This window comes from Miniopterus schreibersii, assembly GCF_964146895.1.
Source record: "Miniopterus schreibersii genome assembly, chromosome: 14".
NCBI lineage: Eukaryota > Metazoa > Chordata > Mammalia > Chiroptera > Miniopteridae > Miniopterus > Miniopterus schreibersii.
Window position 1 is genome coordinate 25470232 of NC_138114.1, and position 16449 is coordinate 25486680.

The 16449-nt window shown below is 39.3% G+C and overlaps 1 protein-coding gene across 1 annotated transcript in view; it reads left to right on the forward strand.

Annotated features, from left to right (window-relative positions):
- Positions 1-369: 369 nt before the first annotated feature.
- The window catches only part of RHOBTB1 (Rho related BTB domain containing 1), a 107960-nt gene continuing 91880 nt past the window's right edge, over positions 370-16449 (forward strand). Inside the window, exons 1-2 of the mRNA XM_081158745.1 lie at positions 370-623; positions 11127-11228. The gene's annotated coding sequence lies outside the window, so the exon portion shown is untranslated. The remainder of the gene's footprint in view (positions 624-11126; positions 11229-16449) is intronic.

Sequence of the window (16449 nt, forward strand, 5' to 3'; positions counted from 1 at the left end):
TAGCGGGGGCGCGCGGAGGGGCGGGATCTCGGCTTGGGTGGGGGAGGGAGCACAGGGCGGGGGCATGGTGGGGCCTCTCCGTGCACCTCCACCCACACCCCTTATTCACAGACTAGGCCCGGGCAATCCCTTTGCACCCCTTTAAGGGAGGTGACCTGGTTACCTTACAGTGACCTCCTGGCGGCTGCCCAGCAGCTCTGAGAAAGCGCAGGGCCCCAGAGGGGCTTGGCTCCAAAATACTGTGGGTGTTTTCTGCACCCTCCTAACTGTCCAAAACGTACATAGTCATCTTATTCACACACACACACACACACACACACACACACACACACACACACACACACAGGGGGAGGCGGGGCCTGGGGGATCAGAGGGATAGAGTAGCCTCAGCCAGAGGAGATTAGAATCGGGCAGAACAGGTCCGGGCTGGGGTCCCCAGGAGGCGCCAGCGCCCGCGCCTCTCCAGCCCTCAGGCCACCGTGCCGGCTCCTCTGGTTCGGTAGCTCTGAGGCCCAGACGGGAAGGTCTGGGTCAAGCCCAAGACGCGCTGTGCCCTGCTCTCCAGTACCTTCTGGCGCCTGGGAGAGGTGTCCATCGGAGGGTTCTTAAAAACTTGGACGTGGGTAAGTGGGTGTGCCAGGGAGCTTAGTCTTGAAAACTTGCGGATTTTTTTTTTTTAAGGAAAATACAGACTCTCTCAGTTTGAATTGGGTTTTATTGTTTTCATAGACGTGCATGCATTTTAAGAGAATAACTGGTGATGTCATTAGATCATGGATCCAGCAGGGATGGCATCATTAGAACTGAAAACGACGTTTACTGTGAAGTTTTGGAAAAATTGACTGCTTCTTTATGGGCTTTGGGGGGGCTACATTCGTAGGATGCGTCTCTGTTGGGAATCCTGTCACATCACCTGGGTGTCTTGTGAGGTCTCCTCTGGTGTAGGCCACCTAACCTGGAACAGAGCCCAGGATATGCCCTTTTTATTACGAGCGTTTCAGGTGGCTGTGACCCACTCCCCGGGCCTCTAGCCTTGTTCTCTGGTGAGTGGAAAAAGATTTCAGAAATGTGCTCTGGGCAAGTATGGGAGCAAGGAGGAATGCTGTAGATTTTTTTTTACCCACTAAAGTTTTCATGTATTGGCAATTTAAAACCCAAAGCATTGTTTACCACCTGTCAGACGCACTCGGAAGTGTAAGGATTAACTAATAAAAGATTTGTAAAATGTTTCCCAAATATAAAATTCCATAAATATGCTAAATAGTAATAATCCACTCATTGTTAAATTTATGTAGCTGCTTCTGCCATGCATACAAGATGATTTAGAATGCATGTTTCCTGTCAATTAAACAATGAGTTTGGAGTAAAGTAATGAGTTCAATTCGCATCCTGTGAAACTTTGAAATAAAATTTCTCCCATAAGGCACCATCGGCAGAGAATCATAAAGTAAGCAGCATTTCAAAAAGTTATATATGGAATGGCATTTACCTTATGGCTGGGGGAAAAGGGACCCGGTGAACTTCTAAAACTAAGAAATAGTCAGCCTTGGTTTGTGTGTGCCTGAACCATAAATATTCCCTTATGTTTTGGGTGAGTCTACAGGGAGGGCAAATAGGTTTTGTGGAACAGCCTAGCCTTATGGCTGTCCGCTTTAATCCATGAAATACGCCTCTTGGTATTTTAAGGCTGAAGTTCAATCTGTGGTTTGTTCATAGACAATGAAGAAAATCCTCATAGTTACTTTGATAAATTATTCATTCCTCCAATAGTATGGCCTCGGTTTTTTAGCATCTTTAACACCCACAATCATTTTAATATCCTGCAGACAACTGAACTAGTTTGTTCCCAGTGGACTGAGTGACACGTTAACATCACATTCTTTTCTTTGCATGTATTTACTAATAAAGTGTGTCATTCTTTTGTTTACTGGTCTCCTGGAGTAAAACCTGTTTCTTATATGATAATGTAAGGATAAATATTGCTATGGCTGGTCTTTTCTGTTTTATGAAAACAACTCTACATTCACCACTAGCAAAATCAGGAAGTTGGGGACGCCTCCCCTCAACGCCTTCCCACTTTCAGTGGCCTTTTCGTTTCATTTCCTCCAATCAGCACCCTCAGATGGCCAGCTGCTCAACAGGCCGGGCCTTGCATTCCAGAACTTCCCCTCTGCACCACTCCCTTTAACCAAGTGACTTAACCTCTGCCCTATTCATGTTCCAACAGCTTGGCATGGATGAAAGTGCACTGGGTGAAATATCAAGAGCTGGGGCAGCTATGATATGCCAGGCACTGGGCCACATTTAAACCCTCTGGGCCTTTCACTTCCTTTCTCTAGATTTGGATTAAACTCCCAGAGATGGAAGGAACTCAGGATTCTGGCTGCCAAACACATAAACTGCTCCTCCCACAGGATTTCAGAATAGACTCTCCTCTGCCCTTCCCTCCAGCCACTTCTCTAATTTATCTTTCATATTCCCTTATGTCCAAGTAAATATCACCTCCTCCAAGGGCTTTTCCCAAACACTTTTTAGGCTTCTGTTATTTTCTACCCCAGCCCTTAGTGATCCCATATAACACTGATTACAAGCTGCAGTTATTTTACTTATAACACCCGCCCCCCCCCCCCCCCCCATCAGACTGCAAGCAGGATGAGGCCAGAACTCGCTCTGTCTTTTTCATTATTGTATTCCCAGGGCCTAAGTGACCAATAAGTATATGTTGAATGAATCTCTTATAAAGACATGTGGCAATATATTGTCCCTTTTTTGGGATAACCTAAATGAAGTGTCACTGATCTTAAACTGTTAGAGAGAGCGAGCTTGAATTATGAATGGGGATCCAAGAATAATATTGGAGACAACAGGGCTGTCCTCAGGCACATAGGACAAATGGACACACTGCACATTGTCCAACCCCCATATTTTACAGCTGGGAAAACTGACTTCAAAACAATAGCAGAAACTTGGGTTTGGAAGATCGATTGAGGCCCATTCATGATCTAAACCACTGTTTTATTGACAAGGAGACTAAAGCTCAGAAAAACATAGAACCTAAACTATAGAACCTATGCCCCCTGACTTCCAGACCAGCACTCTCTTCACCACCCGGAATAAAAAATTGGGGGACCACCTAGGCAATAAGAGTAGGGAGCTTTGGACAGTGATGCTCTCTTTCAATAATTCCAAAGAGTCGTAGGTTTCCCAGACCCATGCTGAATAGCAGCATTAGTACATAGCAGGCCATCCTAGGTCAGATAAATTTATTTTAAATTTCATATGGCCTCTATAAATTTCAGTGATTCATTTACCATTTTAATGATCCATCAGGGAAGCCTTTTAATATTTATCATTAGTTTACCAACTCTGTTTAAATGCTTGGAAGCTCCAAATGGAAAATCTACAGTGCAGAGCATTTAATACTAGTGTGATAGATTCAAGATACATTTAAAGGATAATTGATATTTTGAACTCCAAATGATGATGGCTTGTTTATAAGACTAAAATAACTTTTCTTCTTAAACTTAGAGAGCAATCCTTGCTAGAGTATTACATCTCATTAAAAAAAAGAAATTCTTAAACTTTAGAGGACATAGAAATCACCTGAAGTCTTTTTAAAAAAACCCAGATTGCTTGTAGCCATTCCGCACAGTTCTGAATTAATAGGGGTGAGATTAGACCCAAACAGCTACCTTTTTAACAAACTCCTTTAGTGATTTTTCAGTCAAATAGTCTGAAGATCTCACACTGAGGTCCAGTGATAATTTTGTTATGTTTTGAATTTTCCCAGATTCCTTCTAAAAGAGTTTTTAAAAATTAGATGTATTGGGGTAACATTGGTTAATAACATTCTATAAGCTTCAGGTGTTCAATTCTATAATACATCATCTGAATATTGCATTGTGTGCTCACCACCCAAAGGCTAGTGTCCATCTGTCACCATCTGTTTGTCCCTCTTTACCCTCTTCATCTTCCTCCCACCTCCCTTTCCCCTCTGGTAACCACCATACCGTTTGTGTCTATGAGTGTGTTTGTTTTGCTTGTTCATTTGTTGTTCTGTTTTATATCCCACATGTAAGCGAAATCATATGGTTCCTGTCCTTTTTCATCTGATTTATTTCACTTAGCATAATACTCTCAAGATCCACCCATGTTGTCACAAATAGCAATATTTCATCGTTTTTATGGCTGAGTAGCGCTCCATAGTGTCTATGTCCTGCATCTTCTTTATCCATTTAAATAAATAAATAAAAATAAATAAATAAAAATAAAAAACTGAAATACTGAGCTAAATTATATGTTATCCACTGAAGGACACTTAGGCTGTTTTCATGTCTTGGCCACCATGAATAATGCTGCAAAGAACACAGTGGTACATATATCTTTACAAATAAATGTTTTCAAATTTTTCAGGTAGATACGCATGCCCAGAAGAGGAATTGCTGGGTCATATGGTAGTTCTACTCTAAATTTTGTGATACTGTTTTCCAAAGTGGTTGTACCAGTTTATATTCCCACCAGCAGTGTATGAGGATTTCTTTTTCTTAAGAGGGTTTAAAAAAAAGGCGGGGGGAGGAATTCAATGTGTTTAAATCTAGCAAATAGAAATGACCAAAATTGGTTTACGAGGTATGATGGGCATCTGTTTCCTTGTAGCAAAGCCAAATGTACAGTCACAATAGAGAACTCTCATATTATCTATGGATTCCAGACTGCCAGAGCTCTTGGGGACACTAGAGTCATCTGCTGCAGCGGTCAGCAGGGGCTGGCTCTTCAAGCTACTCACTCTGTCCGGGCTGAGAGGTACATAATAATGGTTACATATACGGCAGTTATATTTTATTTGGTCTGAGCTCAGTGCCTTGAGGGCATCTTCCACAGTGTCTTAAAGATGATAGATTCACATATTTAGTAAATGAATTTAATGGATAATAAAATACACCAGATGCTTTTTTTGAGGATACCTTTCCCTCACATTAGGAAATAAAACTTAAAAGAAAAAAGAAAAGAAAATGAAAGCAAAGAAAATATATCTAACCTTCATGCAAAATACCATTAGTCTGATATTTCTAGAATGAAGTATTGAAAACGAATTTGAAAAACAGATTTGGAGATCTCACATTCATGTTTTCTAGATGAACTACAGATTATGACAGGCTTGTATCTCCATTACGGTCTTTGCATTAGCTGGTCCTTCTCTCTGGAATAGTCTTCCCTCCAAACCTGCTTGGCCCAGATAAGATGACTCCTCCTCAGACAGGTCTTCTGAACACCCAATACCATTAACCTTCTATTGCATTACTCTCTTTGGTTGCTGTACATAACCATCCAATTGTTTTATTTGTATATTTTGTCTAGTCATCTCCATTGGACTAGAAGTGCCTTGAGGTCAGAGATCAACTCTATATGTTTACTGCTCTTTTCTGAGTACCTATATAGTGGCAGATAATAAATATTTTGTCAATTAGTTGAATGTCAAAAAATCAAAATCTGGTCTTCTGGGATTATTCCACTGTAAATCAGTAATTTTTAATCTCTTGGGTCATACTGACTTTTCAGAATTGAGTTAGAATCATGAAACTCCTCCTTAATATATATTTACATGGACAAAATTTTGCATATAATTTGAGCGAGTCCACAGACCTCAGGCTAGAAAACCTAGCCCAAAATGTGTCTGTATAAATAGATAAGCAGTAAAAAAAATAAATAAATAAAAATAAAAAACTGAAATACTGAGCTAAATTATATGTTATTTTGGGAAATTCTGCAGTCCTCCTAAGGAAAACAAAGCCTACCTATAAATGTTGTATGTTTTATTTATATGCTGGAAATGATTTAGGCTTATACAGAAAGACTAATAAAAAATATACCATATAGCAATATAAAATATATTTCAAAAAGATATGCAAAAATGAGTCAAAGTAAAAAATAAGGCTAAGAACATAAGATGGGGCCAGGAAAGAGATTCATACTCAAAATTCATGCCACGAAATTCAACACTATTGCTAGAAGATAGTAACAAATTTAGTTCTCAGTTTTTTAGCAGCCAATGTGAAGGAGAATTAGAATAATTAGTTATGGCTTACAAGGGGTCATGTTTTATATATACTTGCATATGAATATATGTACGGGACATGTATTTAATAGCTAACTGCTTCTTAAAAGAGAGAAACTTGCGTATAGCGGTAAGGAATGGAGACTCTATTTCCAATGTTTGTTTTTAGCAAGTGCCCTGGTACCTAAGCCTGAAATAACGCATAATAAAATGTTTAAAAATGCCACTTTAGATATTTATAATTAAGATCTTATGGCTCTGATTTTTGTTGGCAGTAGGCTTGGCAGAAAGAGGCCTCGTCAGGTCAGTAAGAAGCTCCTAGAACTCGGGGGAGGAGGGTTGCAGGGGATGCACAAGGAAGACAATACGTTTTGTTCACACCCCACTATTCCCTGCAGCATTCTAGTTTTTCTATTGTTACACACTATTTAAATGAAACGCCTGAAGCTCCCATTCTCCGCTTTAAGGGGTATGCACCTAGTACGTTGACTAATGCATGTTATTCTAGCTAACCTTAGTTTCCTTGGATGGAAGTCCATCGGGGACTTCTCTGCCTTCTCTCTTTGAAGGAGCAAATACAATAACTAGCTTCTCAGAACATTACGTGGATTTGAGGCATACTCTGAGGAGCTATAAATGGATCACATTGACAGCTTTATTTGTCATTCTTAAATGGAATGTGTTTTCCCCCCTTTGTTAAATCAAAATCAGATGGCATCTCTTATTTCCATGTGGAATGTTTTTACTCTCATAATTGCAAGAGTACATTTATAACTGGTCCATTCTAATTTACAAAATCGGTGTGATCATTATTGGGGGGTCTGTATTTGTAATTTAACTGAGGGAAAACAACTTATGCAACATTTTCGTTCCATTTGTTGAGATCCTGATACAGTTGCTAGAATTCTGTCACCATATGGAAGCAGAGACAATTATATTTCGTATAACGGCATGGATTTTAGAATCAAGGATACAAAAAAGCATACCCAGCAGAATATCCAGAATCCAGAGACTTAAACATTTTTTAAATCTGTTCTCTCCTTTGTCTCCCCAGCATGTCTCTAGTCCTAATCCTGTCTTCCTCTCCTTGCAATGGCTCTTGTTCAATATATGCAGTGGCGAAAACGGCAAGTATAGGGTTGAAAATGCTACTTTAATATTTTAGCATATATCTTATATGCTAAAACCAGTTGCTTCAGCCCAGATGAAAATTTCATTTAACAAAAATTCCTATCATTCCCATTCATGTACTACTGAATCTCGGAGAGAAAGGACTCACTCCTATTTTAATTTCTTAAATCCATCAAAAGCTCTTAGTGTTCTTGTACTCATCTCAACACTATGCTCACCTTTAGAATTTTTAAACAGTAGGCTAAGGCTACATTTTTCTCACTGAACTTACATCTGTTTATTTTCATGTTCATTTCATACACCCGTGCTTCCGATGAAGTCATCTTTATGAGGACTCACTATGTGCCAGGCATTGAGAGGATGCAGTGAATTACATCAGGTATTCACTGCCCTCGTTTAGCCTAAATCCTGATGGGGAAGACAGACAGTAGAAGAATGGTAGGAATAGGTACGGAACCGAAACTCTTCTAAGTGCTACAAAGGAGAAATACAAGGGCCTAGAAAATGAGATCTAAATAATGTATGGGAGCCAAGTAGACAAGTACAGGAGAAGCCACGATGTAGGTATGGGAAAGCCACGACGTATGGAAAGCAGGGTGAGACCAAGGCAGGCCAGGTGCCCGAGCGCAGTCAGCACCTTGAATGGGAAGCTGTAATCAGGGTCCTCACCATGCCAGGCTTTGTAGCCATATCAAAGAATATGCCTTTCTCCTAGGACCAGTAAGCAGGATGGGGTGTTTTTGGGAGGGTTGGGGGTACTGTAGTTAGTTACATCATCAAGTCTATATTTCATTTCTGGCTATAACGCGGAGTATTGGTTGGCAAGGGGTAAAAGTTATGTAGAGCAGCTGGACTGTTTCAGCAGAGATGCACCGGTAGCTTTCCCTCGGTGTCGAAGGATGAGATGTTGGTGATCTCTAAAAAAGCCAATAGATTCAGGAGATAAAACTGATGAGCCATCTTCTGAGGAAGTGTCAGGGAACACTGGAAGAAGGACACGTTTACAAAGGTAAATGCGAGATTCAATGCGGGATGTGATGAGTCTAAGAGGCCTCGCAAACATCACGGGGCGGAGCAAGCAGTCACCTGATCATGGGTGTGGAGCTGTCAGAGAGCTCTGGGGCTTGGAGGTGAGCTTGTGACTCATCTTCGCACTCACCTGCCTGGCTGGGATCGATGTGATGCATAGATGGGTATGACTGTCTAGGGAGCGGTTATAAAGTGAGTGTGCCCAGATGAGGCAGAGTGGAAGCAGCATCCCAGCCGAGGGAGCGATGGGGTAAGGCAGGGGTCGGACTGACGTGTGAGCTGCCAACAGGTAAGAAAATAAAGCCATAGTCTGGCTGTCAAGAGGGAGAGACTGGGGGGCACAGCTGGGAGAGAGATAAGTGAGGAAGCAAGCACTCATTCATTCAACAAACATTAAACTGTCTTATATGTGTCGGGCACTAGGATAGGCAGCAAGAAGACATTTTCCACCCTTAGTGGGAGATCTGCCATGAAGTCCGTTTCCTGTGGTAATCTCAGATGCGTAACAACTAAATATTTTGTGACCGGACTCATGAAAACAAATGCGACATTTTCCTCAGACGTAAACCCTTAATTTTTATAATAGCATCAAACAGATATGTGTTGAAATAAAAGAGAAAAATAACACATCCATCTGTACTTGGTTTCTTCCCTCTTCCTCTCTCCTTTCATTCCCTTCGTGTTTCAAATTTGAACAGTCTTGCTATTGTCACTTATTTAGGAAACATTTTCTAGAATGGCGTCCTTAAAATCATCTAATCTTCTGTTATTTATAGACCATGCACAATATTCAGGCTTTGAATATTACCCTGTGGAAGTCAGAAATTTAAATAAAGCAGGTTTCCCATACTATATTATAAGCTTTTCGAGCCAGAGTTATAGAAATGAGAATTTCGCAGCAAGGGTACAGTTAAGCGTCCTTGGGCATATAGCGGGAGGTACAATGAATTCTTCCTCAGGAATTCCAGATGATCCCTGAAAGAGGTGGTATTTGAACTGGGTGTTAAAAGATGAACATTTCAAACAGAAGAAAGCTATTAACCGAAGTCCTGGTGGCAGGACACAGCTTTTGCAGGGAGTAGAGACAGGGAGGGAAAATGGTTTAGTATTATTAGAAAGGTTATGTGGAAAGTGATCATGTGTATTGGTCTCAGATCTTAGAAAAGTTCTGCTGAGAAGTTTCAGACTTGATCCTACAAGCATTGGAGCGCTGTTAGAATTTTTAATGCAGGTGAAGAAGCATGAGGTTTAGGAAGAAAACTGAAATCATCAGGAAAGCTGGGAAGTGATGTTTGGAAGCAGGGAGCACATGAGATGGGAGGCCATTGCCTTGATGGTAGATGGTGGATGGTGAATTTCTGATATGACAATGGCCTTAGATGTGTGAAAGGGAAGCAGAGCTTTGTGTATGCAAAGTAACCGCAATCAGTGGACCTGCGTGTTGTGGGGATGGGCAGTAATGGAGACGGAGAATTAAGATGACACCGAGGGTTCAAGCCAGGGAGAGTTTATCTATGGGGAAAAAAGGAAGTTTGAGGATCTAGCCTCGAAAAATGTCAAAAGATACAACTAAACCATAGGTGTGAATGAAATTGTTGCCAAGTGAAGAGCTTTGAGGAAGGCCCACATGTAAGGGGAGGTAGAAAAGGAGCCGGAGGAGGAAAATTGAGAGGCATTTCTTGGGAAATTGGAAGTGAGATTTCAAGAAAAACATGTGGATTCCAAGGAAGAGGCCTCCTGCTGTGGTTTGTTGCATTTTCATAATCATTTGGCTGCTTCTGTTCCCTTTCTCCCTCTTTCCCTTTTGGAAAGTCCCCGCCAAGTGGGCCGAGCGCCGTGAGCGCCGCCCCACAACCCCGCTGCATCGAGCTTCACCCACACAGCTCTGGCCCCTAGCTCTTAGCAGCAGCCAGGGACTTATTCGGAAACTCCTCCTCTACTGAGAACGTGCTTTAAGTAAAGAAGCTCCTCAGGTGTCTGCTAGGAAGGCACAAGGGAAGGGAGCTGGATGATTTGCTAACTGGGAGTAGGTGGGTTTATATTTACCATTTCCCTAATTTGAGTTTCAGGTTTGTCTCTAGGAGAAATACAAGCTTTATAGCAATAATAACTGCCTCCAAGCAAAAGTGCTGTTTCGCCCTTCAGTTTCCCTAGTAGGTAGTCAGTCCTACTCTTGTTAGGCAGAATAGTCCATTTTATCTCAATTTCTCTGTAACATGTTTGACATGAAAATTTTTTTTCTATGAATTTCATATCAGAAAGATAAAAATACTTGGTTCCTTTAGAGGGAGTGATATGTTTTCTCCTTTCTAATAATAGGAGTTATAGAAAAAATAGTTTTCCTTTTATTGAAATTACCAAGAGATTCAAATCCAAATTATAGCTTCAATCAGTTCAACAACTGACCAACATATGTAACATATATGCTTCCTCCTTTTATAGTCTCAACTCCATTTCCTTATTTTTATTCACATTTCATTATTTTTCCATTTGGAAGCCACCTCAAATTCTTAAGCTAAGGAGTCAGACCATAAACAACTACTTTTACTGTTAAGTAAATGTCTTTCCACACATCATCTCATTTCATCATCAGGACAGTCCATTGAGTAGCTGGTTTCATATCTCCCATCTGATGGGGAAACTGACCCTCGGTGAAGTAAAAGACTTAAAGTTCACTCAGACAAATATTGAGGAGGATTCGACCCCAGGACTTTTTTCTCTGATGGCAGTAATCATTTTAGCCTTTCTTGCTCAAACTCTTGTGGGCAGCTGGCTGACCTGTAAATAACATACAGTTGACTGAGATAGCTCTCATTCAGAAGAGAAATCATCACTGACATATGAAACTTGTATTGTTTGAGGAGTTTTATTCTTGATAATGAAACATTCCATGCTTGGATCTCCTTCCCAGGTTTTGTAACAAGGAAGAAGCACATGAAAGAGACCTCTTCCATCAAGTATTCTTGATTAAGTCATGAAAATGGAATTGAAGTTTCTTTTCCCTCTTTCTATGGTAAGTAACTACTGATTTGGGTAACAGAATTGACTTTCCCCTACATCCAATTTTCTCACAATATTTACAAAAGAAATGGAAATGCTTCTTGTGTGAAGAGGACTTACGAATAATATCTACATTTGTCTTCAAAATGTTTCATTTAAAAAAGGGGACTATTCCATTTTCCAGTTCAATTGTGGTTTTTATAAATTCTAGTCTAATATATTTTATCTGGCTTAGAATTTGAGTCATTTTGACCTAAATATTGGTTTTGATCATCAAAATAACATAACTCATCTACCCACTTTATACACACTTCTAAAATTCTTTAGTTAATAATGTCCTAAAAAAATAAAACCAGTTTTATTTGGATAGCAGAGAATTGCAATTGGAGACAAGCATGCTACAGCAAAAACTAGGCAAGCCCAACCAGCAAAGGAGAGGAACATTGCTTTATAGAGAAAAAGGAGGAATTTGGGAGGGGCTGTTTTGAAAGATCATTGGAGGAAAGCAAGAGTTCAGGATGGTGACATTTTCTCATTGGGGTGACTGAGTGGTGAAGGAAGGAAATCTTCCTGCCTCCTGCCGGAGTTGTAAAATAGTATGGATTTGTGGGTGTCTCTTCCTGTTGAGGTGTAACTGAGGATACATCCTGTTGGGGTCTATAATTGACATGAAGTGGTAGTAAATGATGGCTCCCTCTTCTGGCCTCTGGACTCTACTTTAAATGAGGTTTCCATTCATTAACTTTCACAGTAGTAGCATCTTGTGCAGAAAATGGACATGTGGACTCTTAAAAGCCATGGCCATATACATGGGTGATTTAGAAATGCCAGATTGCTGTGTGGTAGCAGTTCTCTTCTCCCAGATGTCCTAGTTTGGAGCTTCCACTCCTTTTGGCCTAGGGACTGACTGCCTTTAATAGGAAAAACTTACTATCATTTTGCAAGTGATTAAAACTGAGTCATCCCAAGTAAACAAAGTCAGCTTTTGAAGAAAGGGCCCATATTGAGTTCTTTCACCAGAGTATTGTGCCTAAAGGATTTACAATGGTTTGAGGCAGTTCATCTCCTTTGTCTACCCACAAAACATTTATTTTCACTCTTCATTGTATTTTATTTTTTCTTTATATGGTCTAATGCATATTTAAGAGAAAAATTCTCTATATATGTGTAACTGTGAATATTGTAAAATTTCATTTATTCTAACAAATTAGGTAGGTGGGCATATCTGAATTTGTGGGAAGGCTGAATTATAGATAACTTTTAAACAAATGTGGCTTTTATTACTTTAAACTACATACAGTAACTTCAACAAAACATTACAAAGTAGAAAATCCTTAAGGAGACCTGTTATAATAAATCATATGAACATTTTGTTATTAGCATATAGATTAGATGTATGTAGGAGCTTGTAAAGTGCCCGAGGTTCACTGAAAATAGTTTATTCTGCATCTAAAAAGTGTACATAAGATTGAAAATAAATGTTTGAAACACCATATATTATCTACCTATAAATAAACGTGTTTGCAAAGCAAAGGTAAACGTCAGCCCGGCTCATGAACAAACTATTGAAAGATTTTTTTAAACGTACTGAAGCCCTAAATTAATGAGATATTACCATGTGTGCATAAATAACGTAAAGGGTAAAATCTGCTGATCCTTCTCTCATATGGGTATTTGGGCTAATGAATCAGGATCCTATTTACACTATTAGTCCCCAAAGTAATTGCTTATTTGAAGAAGTTCTGTCTTATGGGTTTTCAGTTAATTAAATCCATTTGCATTTTATGCACACATTTTAAATTCTCAAGTCCTATTTTTCATAAGCCAGATTCAAATATTTTCATGTAATAATACTTCTCATTAAGGCACTGGTCTTTCATTTTTAAAAGAACTTTCAGAATAGCCACATGCATAAAATGCTTCTTAAATCCAATCAATATTTTAGAAGAGCCAACCCATTAAATGTTGGGGTTTTTTTAATTTAAATTTTTCTATTTGTACTGGTGATTATTATGCTGAACATACCACCAATTTCTAATATTCAGTTAGCTTAATTTATTCAACAATTTTTTGCTTTGATTTTGCATGGCAGTTTTTAATTTCTAATAGTGCCTTTAGAATTTCAAGCAACCTTTTCCTAAAGAACAGTTTTTTCAAGGTATGTGCATATAAACTGACTGATCTGGCCAACCAAATTGGGAGATCTCTAAAATATGGAGTAAAACATGTCTAGTACTGAGGAACAGAGTACGATGATTGACAAAGTTATTGATATTATAAAAGGTATAGTTTTTTCATAGTTTTCAAATATTTGAGAAGTTGGGAATTGAAGTACATAAGCAATAAAAAACTGTAAATGCCTGCATTATATCCAAGCTATGGAAATCCTTCAGTGCTATCCTAGCTTGGAAGCTTGAAAAAGCTACTGAAGCTAGGATTGTAGAAGAAGAGAGACAGGCTAAATTGGGGGGGGGGGCAGCATAGGGTCCATGTAGTGGGCCCAGAGTCTAAAATCAAGAGCACAGCCAGGCCAGATACTGGGAAAGGCACACAGGGACGCAATTTGGAAAGTAGGTTTGAAATCCAGCTTAGTTTATTCGATGCTTATCTAGTTTAGTTTATCTAGTTTAGTTTATCTACGTTAATTAGTTCCTGTTTGCAAAGAAGTTATAAAATGCAGAATCTGGATACATTTGGGTTCAAATTCCTGCCCAAGATTATCTCTGAATCAAAGAAAAGTAGAGTAACAAGAAAAAAGAAAGAACTAGGCCCGGCTGGGCGTGGCTCAGTGGTTGAGCATTGACCTAGGATCCAGGAGATCCAGGTTTGATTCCCGGTCAGGGCACATGCCTGGGTTTTGGGCTCGATCCCCAGCAGGGGGCATGCAGGAGGCAGCCGATCAATGACTCTCTCTCATCATTGATGTTTCTCTCTCTCTCCCTCTCCCTTCCTCTCTCTGAAATCAACAAAGATTATTTTTTTAAAAAAAAAATATGGAGGAAGGGAAGAAGGAAGGGAGGGAGGGAGGTAGGGAAGGAGGAAAGGAAGGGAAGGAGTAATACCCTAAAATCAGGATTATAACAGCTATTCTGTCCTATTTTTAGCAGTATTGGGCAATAATGTACTTTTGTTGTCACTTTAACATGAGATATAGCTATAAAATGTAAAACAATTTTTGATATGCTGAAAAAATCATACACTTTAAAAAGAAATAAACAAATTTCATTCAGTTAAATCTTATTGATTCGTTTAAGCAATGATCTATGGAAAGCATAATACCAACAGTCTTCAAAGAAGATAACATTTTCTTTGGAGCTGGGATCGCCCTAAGGAAGCATTTCTTCTCATTTAAAGAAAGTAGGAATAAAATACTTGTATTACCATTTGTATAAATTTTTAATACTGAATAAAATATTAGTGTTTAGTGTAATATTGATTCTCAACATAATTCTCCTCCATAATGGCATGCTAATTGCTTAAAATTAAATCAGACATTCAAAAACCCTGAGAATAGACCATCTAACACTTGTAAATTTTTTCATTAGTTTCCAGAATTCCAATTAAAATGGAATTAATCTGTCAAATAAAGGACCATGATACAAAAAAGTTCTGTGCACTGTGTCATGTGCACCCCGTCTTCCTTCCCACTGCTCCAACCCTATGATGTCATAGAGGAGTGGCAAGGGTGGGAAGGAGGGCAGATCTTCTCTTGTGTGTTTCAACCACAGTAACAGCATTCAGGACGCAGGCAACCTATGCACATTCCAGCTCTGTAATTTACTGTGAGACTGCAGGCATTTTACTTAAATCTTGTGGAGCCACAGTTTCATCAGTAATGTTATTAGTCTAATAGTACCAACCTCTTAGAGTTATTGAGAAAATAAAAGAGGTTCTCAGCTAGGAGCGGTTTTGACCAACAAGAGACATTTGGTAATGTCTGAAGACAGTTTGGGCTGTTGCTACTGAAGGGGGTGGGTGTGCTACTGGCATCTGGGTAGTAGAGGCCAGAAATATTGCTAATCTCCTAAAATGCACAGCCCCCAACAACAAAGAGCCATCTGGCCCAATAGGTCTATAATACCAAGACTGAGAAACCCTGGAGTAAAGTCAAGTAATGTATGTAATGAGCACACAGATACACAGTAGGCCTTCAACAGATATTTTTAAAAATTCATGGTTGCCTGGGCTGCGTGGCCCAGTGGTTGTGCATTGACCTATGATCCAGGAGATTGAGGTTCGATTCCGGGTCAGGGCACATGCCTGGGTTGCGGGCTTGATCCCCAGCAGGGGGCGTGCAGGAGGCAGCTGATCAAAGACTCTCTCATCATTGATGTTTCTATCTCCCTCTCCTTTCATCTCTCTGAAATCAATTTTAAAAAATTTTTAATAAAAAATTTAAAAAATACATGGTCATTGTCATCATTTATTTCAGAAGGAACTCCAAATCACTGCCATGGTATGAGAACTGACTAATATTATACGCAATTTAGTAAGCCCACCCTGGCATAGTTAGTCACGCCTATCTGCTAAGTCATCTCTTGGGGTGGCCAATTTTTAAGTGCCTTCAGGAATGAAATGACCCACTTAATACTTCACTAGTCTAGCAGACTCATAGATAGAATAGTGCCAAAGTTCATGGGCTATCATTTAATTTGTACCTTCTTAAAAATTAGAAAATAGTAAAAGACAAATAAAAAGTAACTTACAGTACAGATGACTATTACTTTTTAACTTCTGCTGTTAGTAATGGTTCAGGAGTCTCCTGATGATCATTTACTTTATAAAGTAAACTGATATTTGTACACATAGCTAGGAAATATGGTCTGGCCCATATAAGATACTGATTAACTGTTTACAGGGTACATGAATATTATCCATTTCAAAACCAGTTCAATGCAACAATATAGTTTTAACTTAATGTTAAAACATTTTAAGGATGGAAAACTTGTTTAATGCAAAATTTTTGAAGTCAGACAGACCTGAGTTTGAATTTCAGCTTTATAACCTTCAAGCTATGTGACCTTGAATAATTTGCCTGACTTCTCTAAGCTTAGTTTCCTCATCTGTTTAATAGACATAAAATTACCTCATAGGGCTATTGAGAGAATTTAATGAGACATAAAGCATTTGACATACAGAGTGGGGCAAAAGTAGGTTTACAGTTGTTCGTATGAAAAATAATACAATAATTGAGAAATAATAGTACATGAATAAACTTGGTGTTTTGCATACCC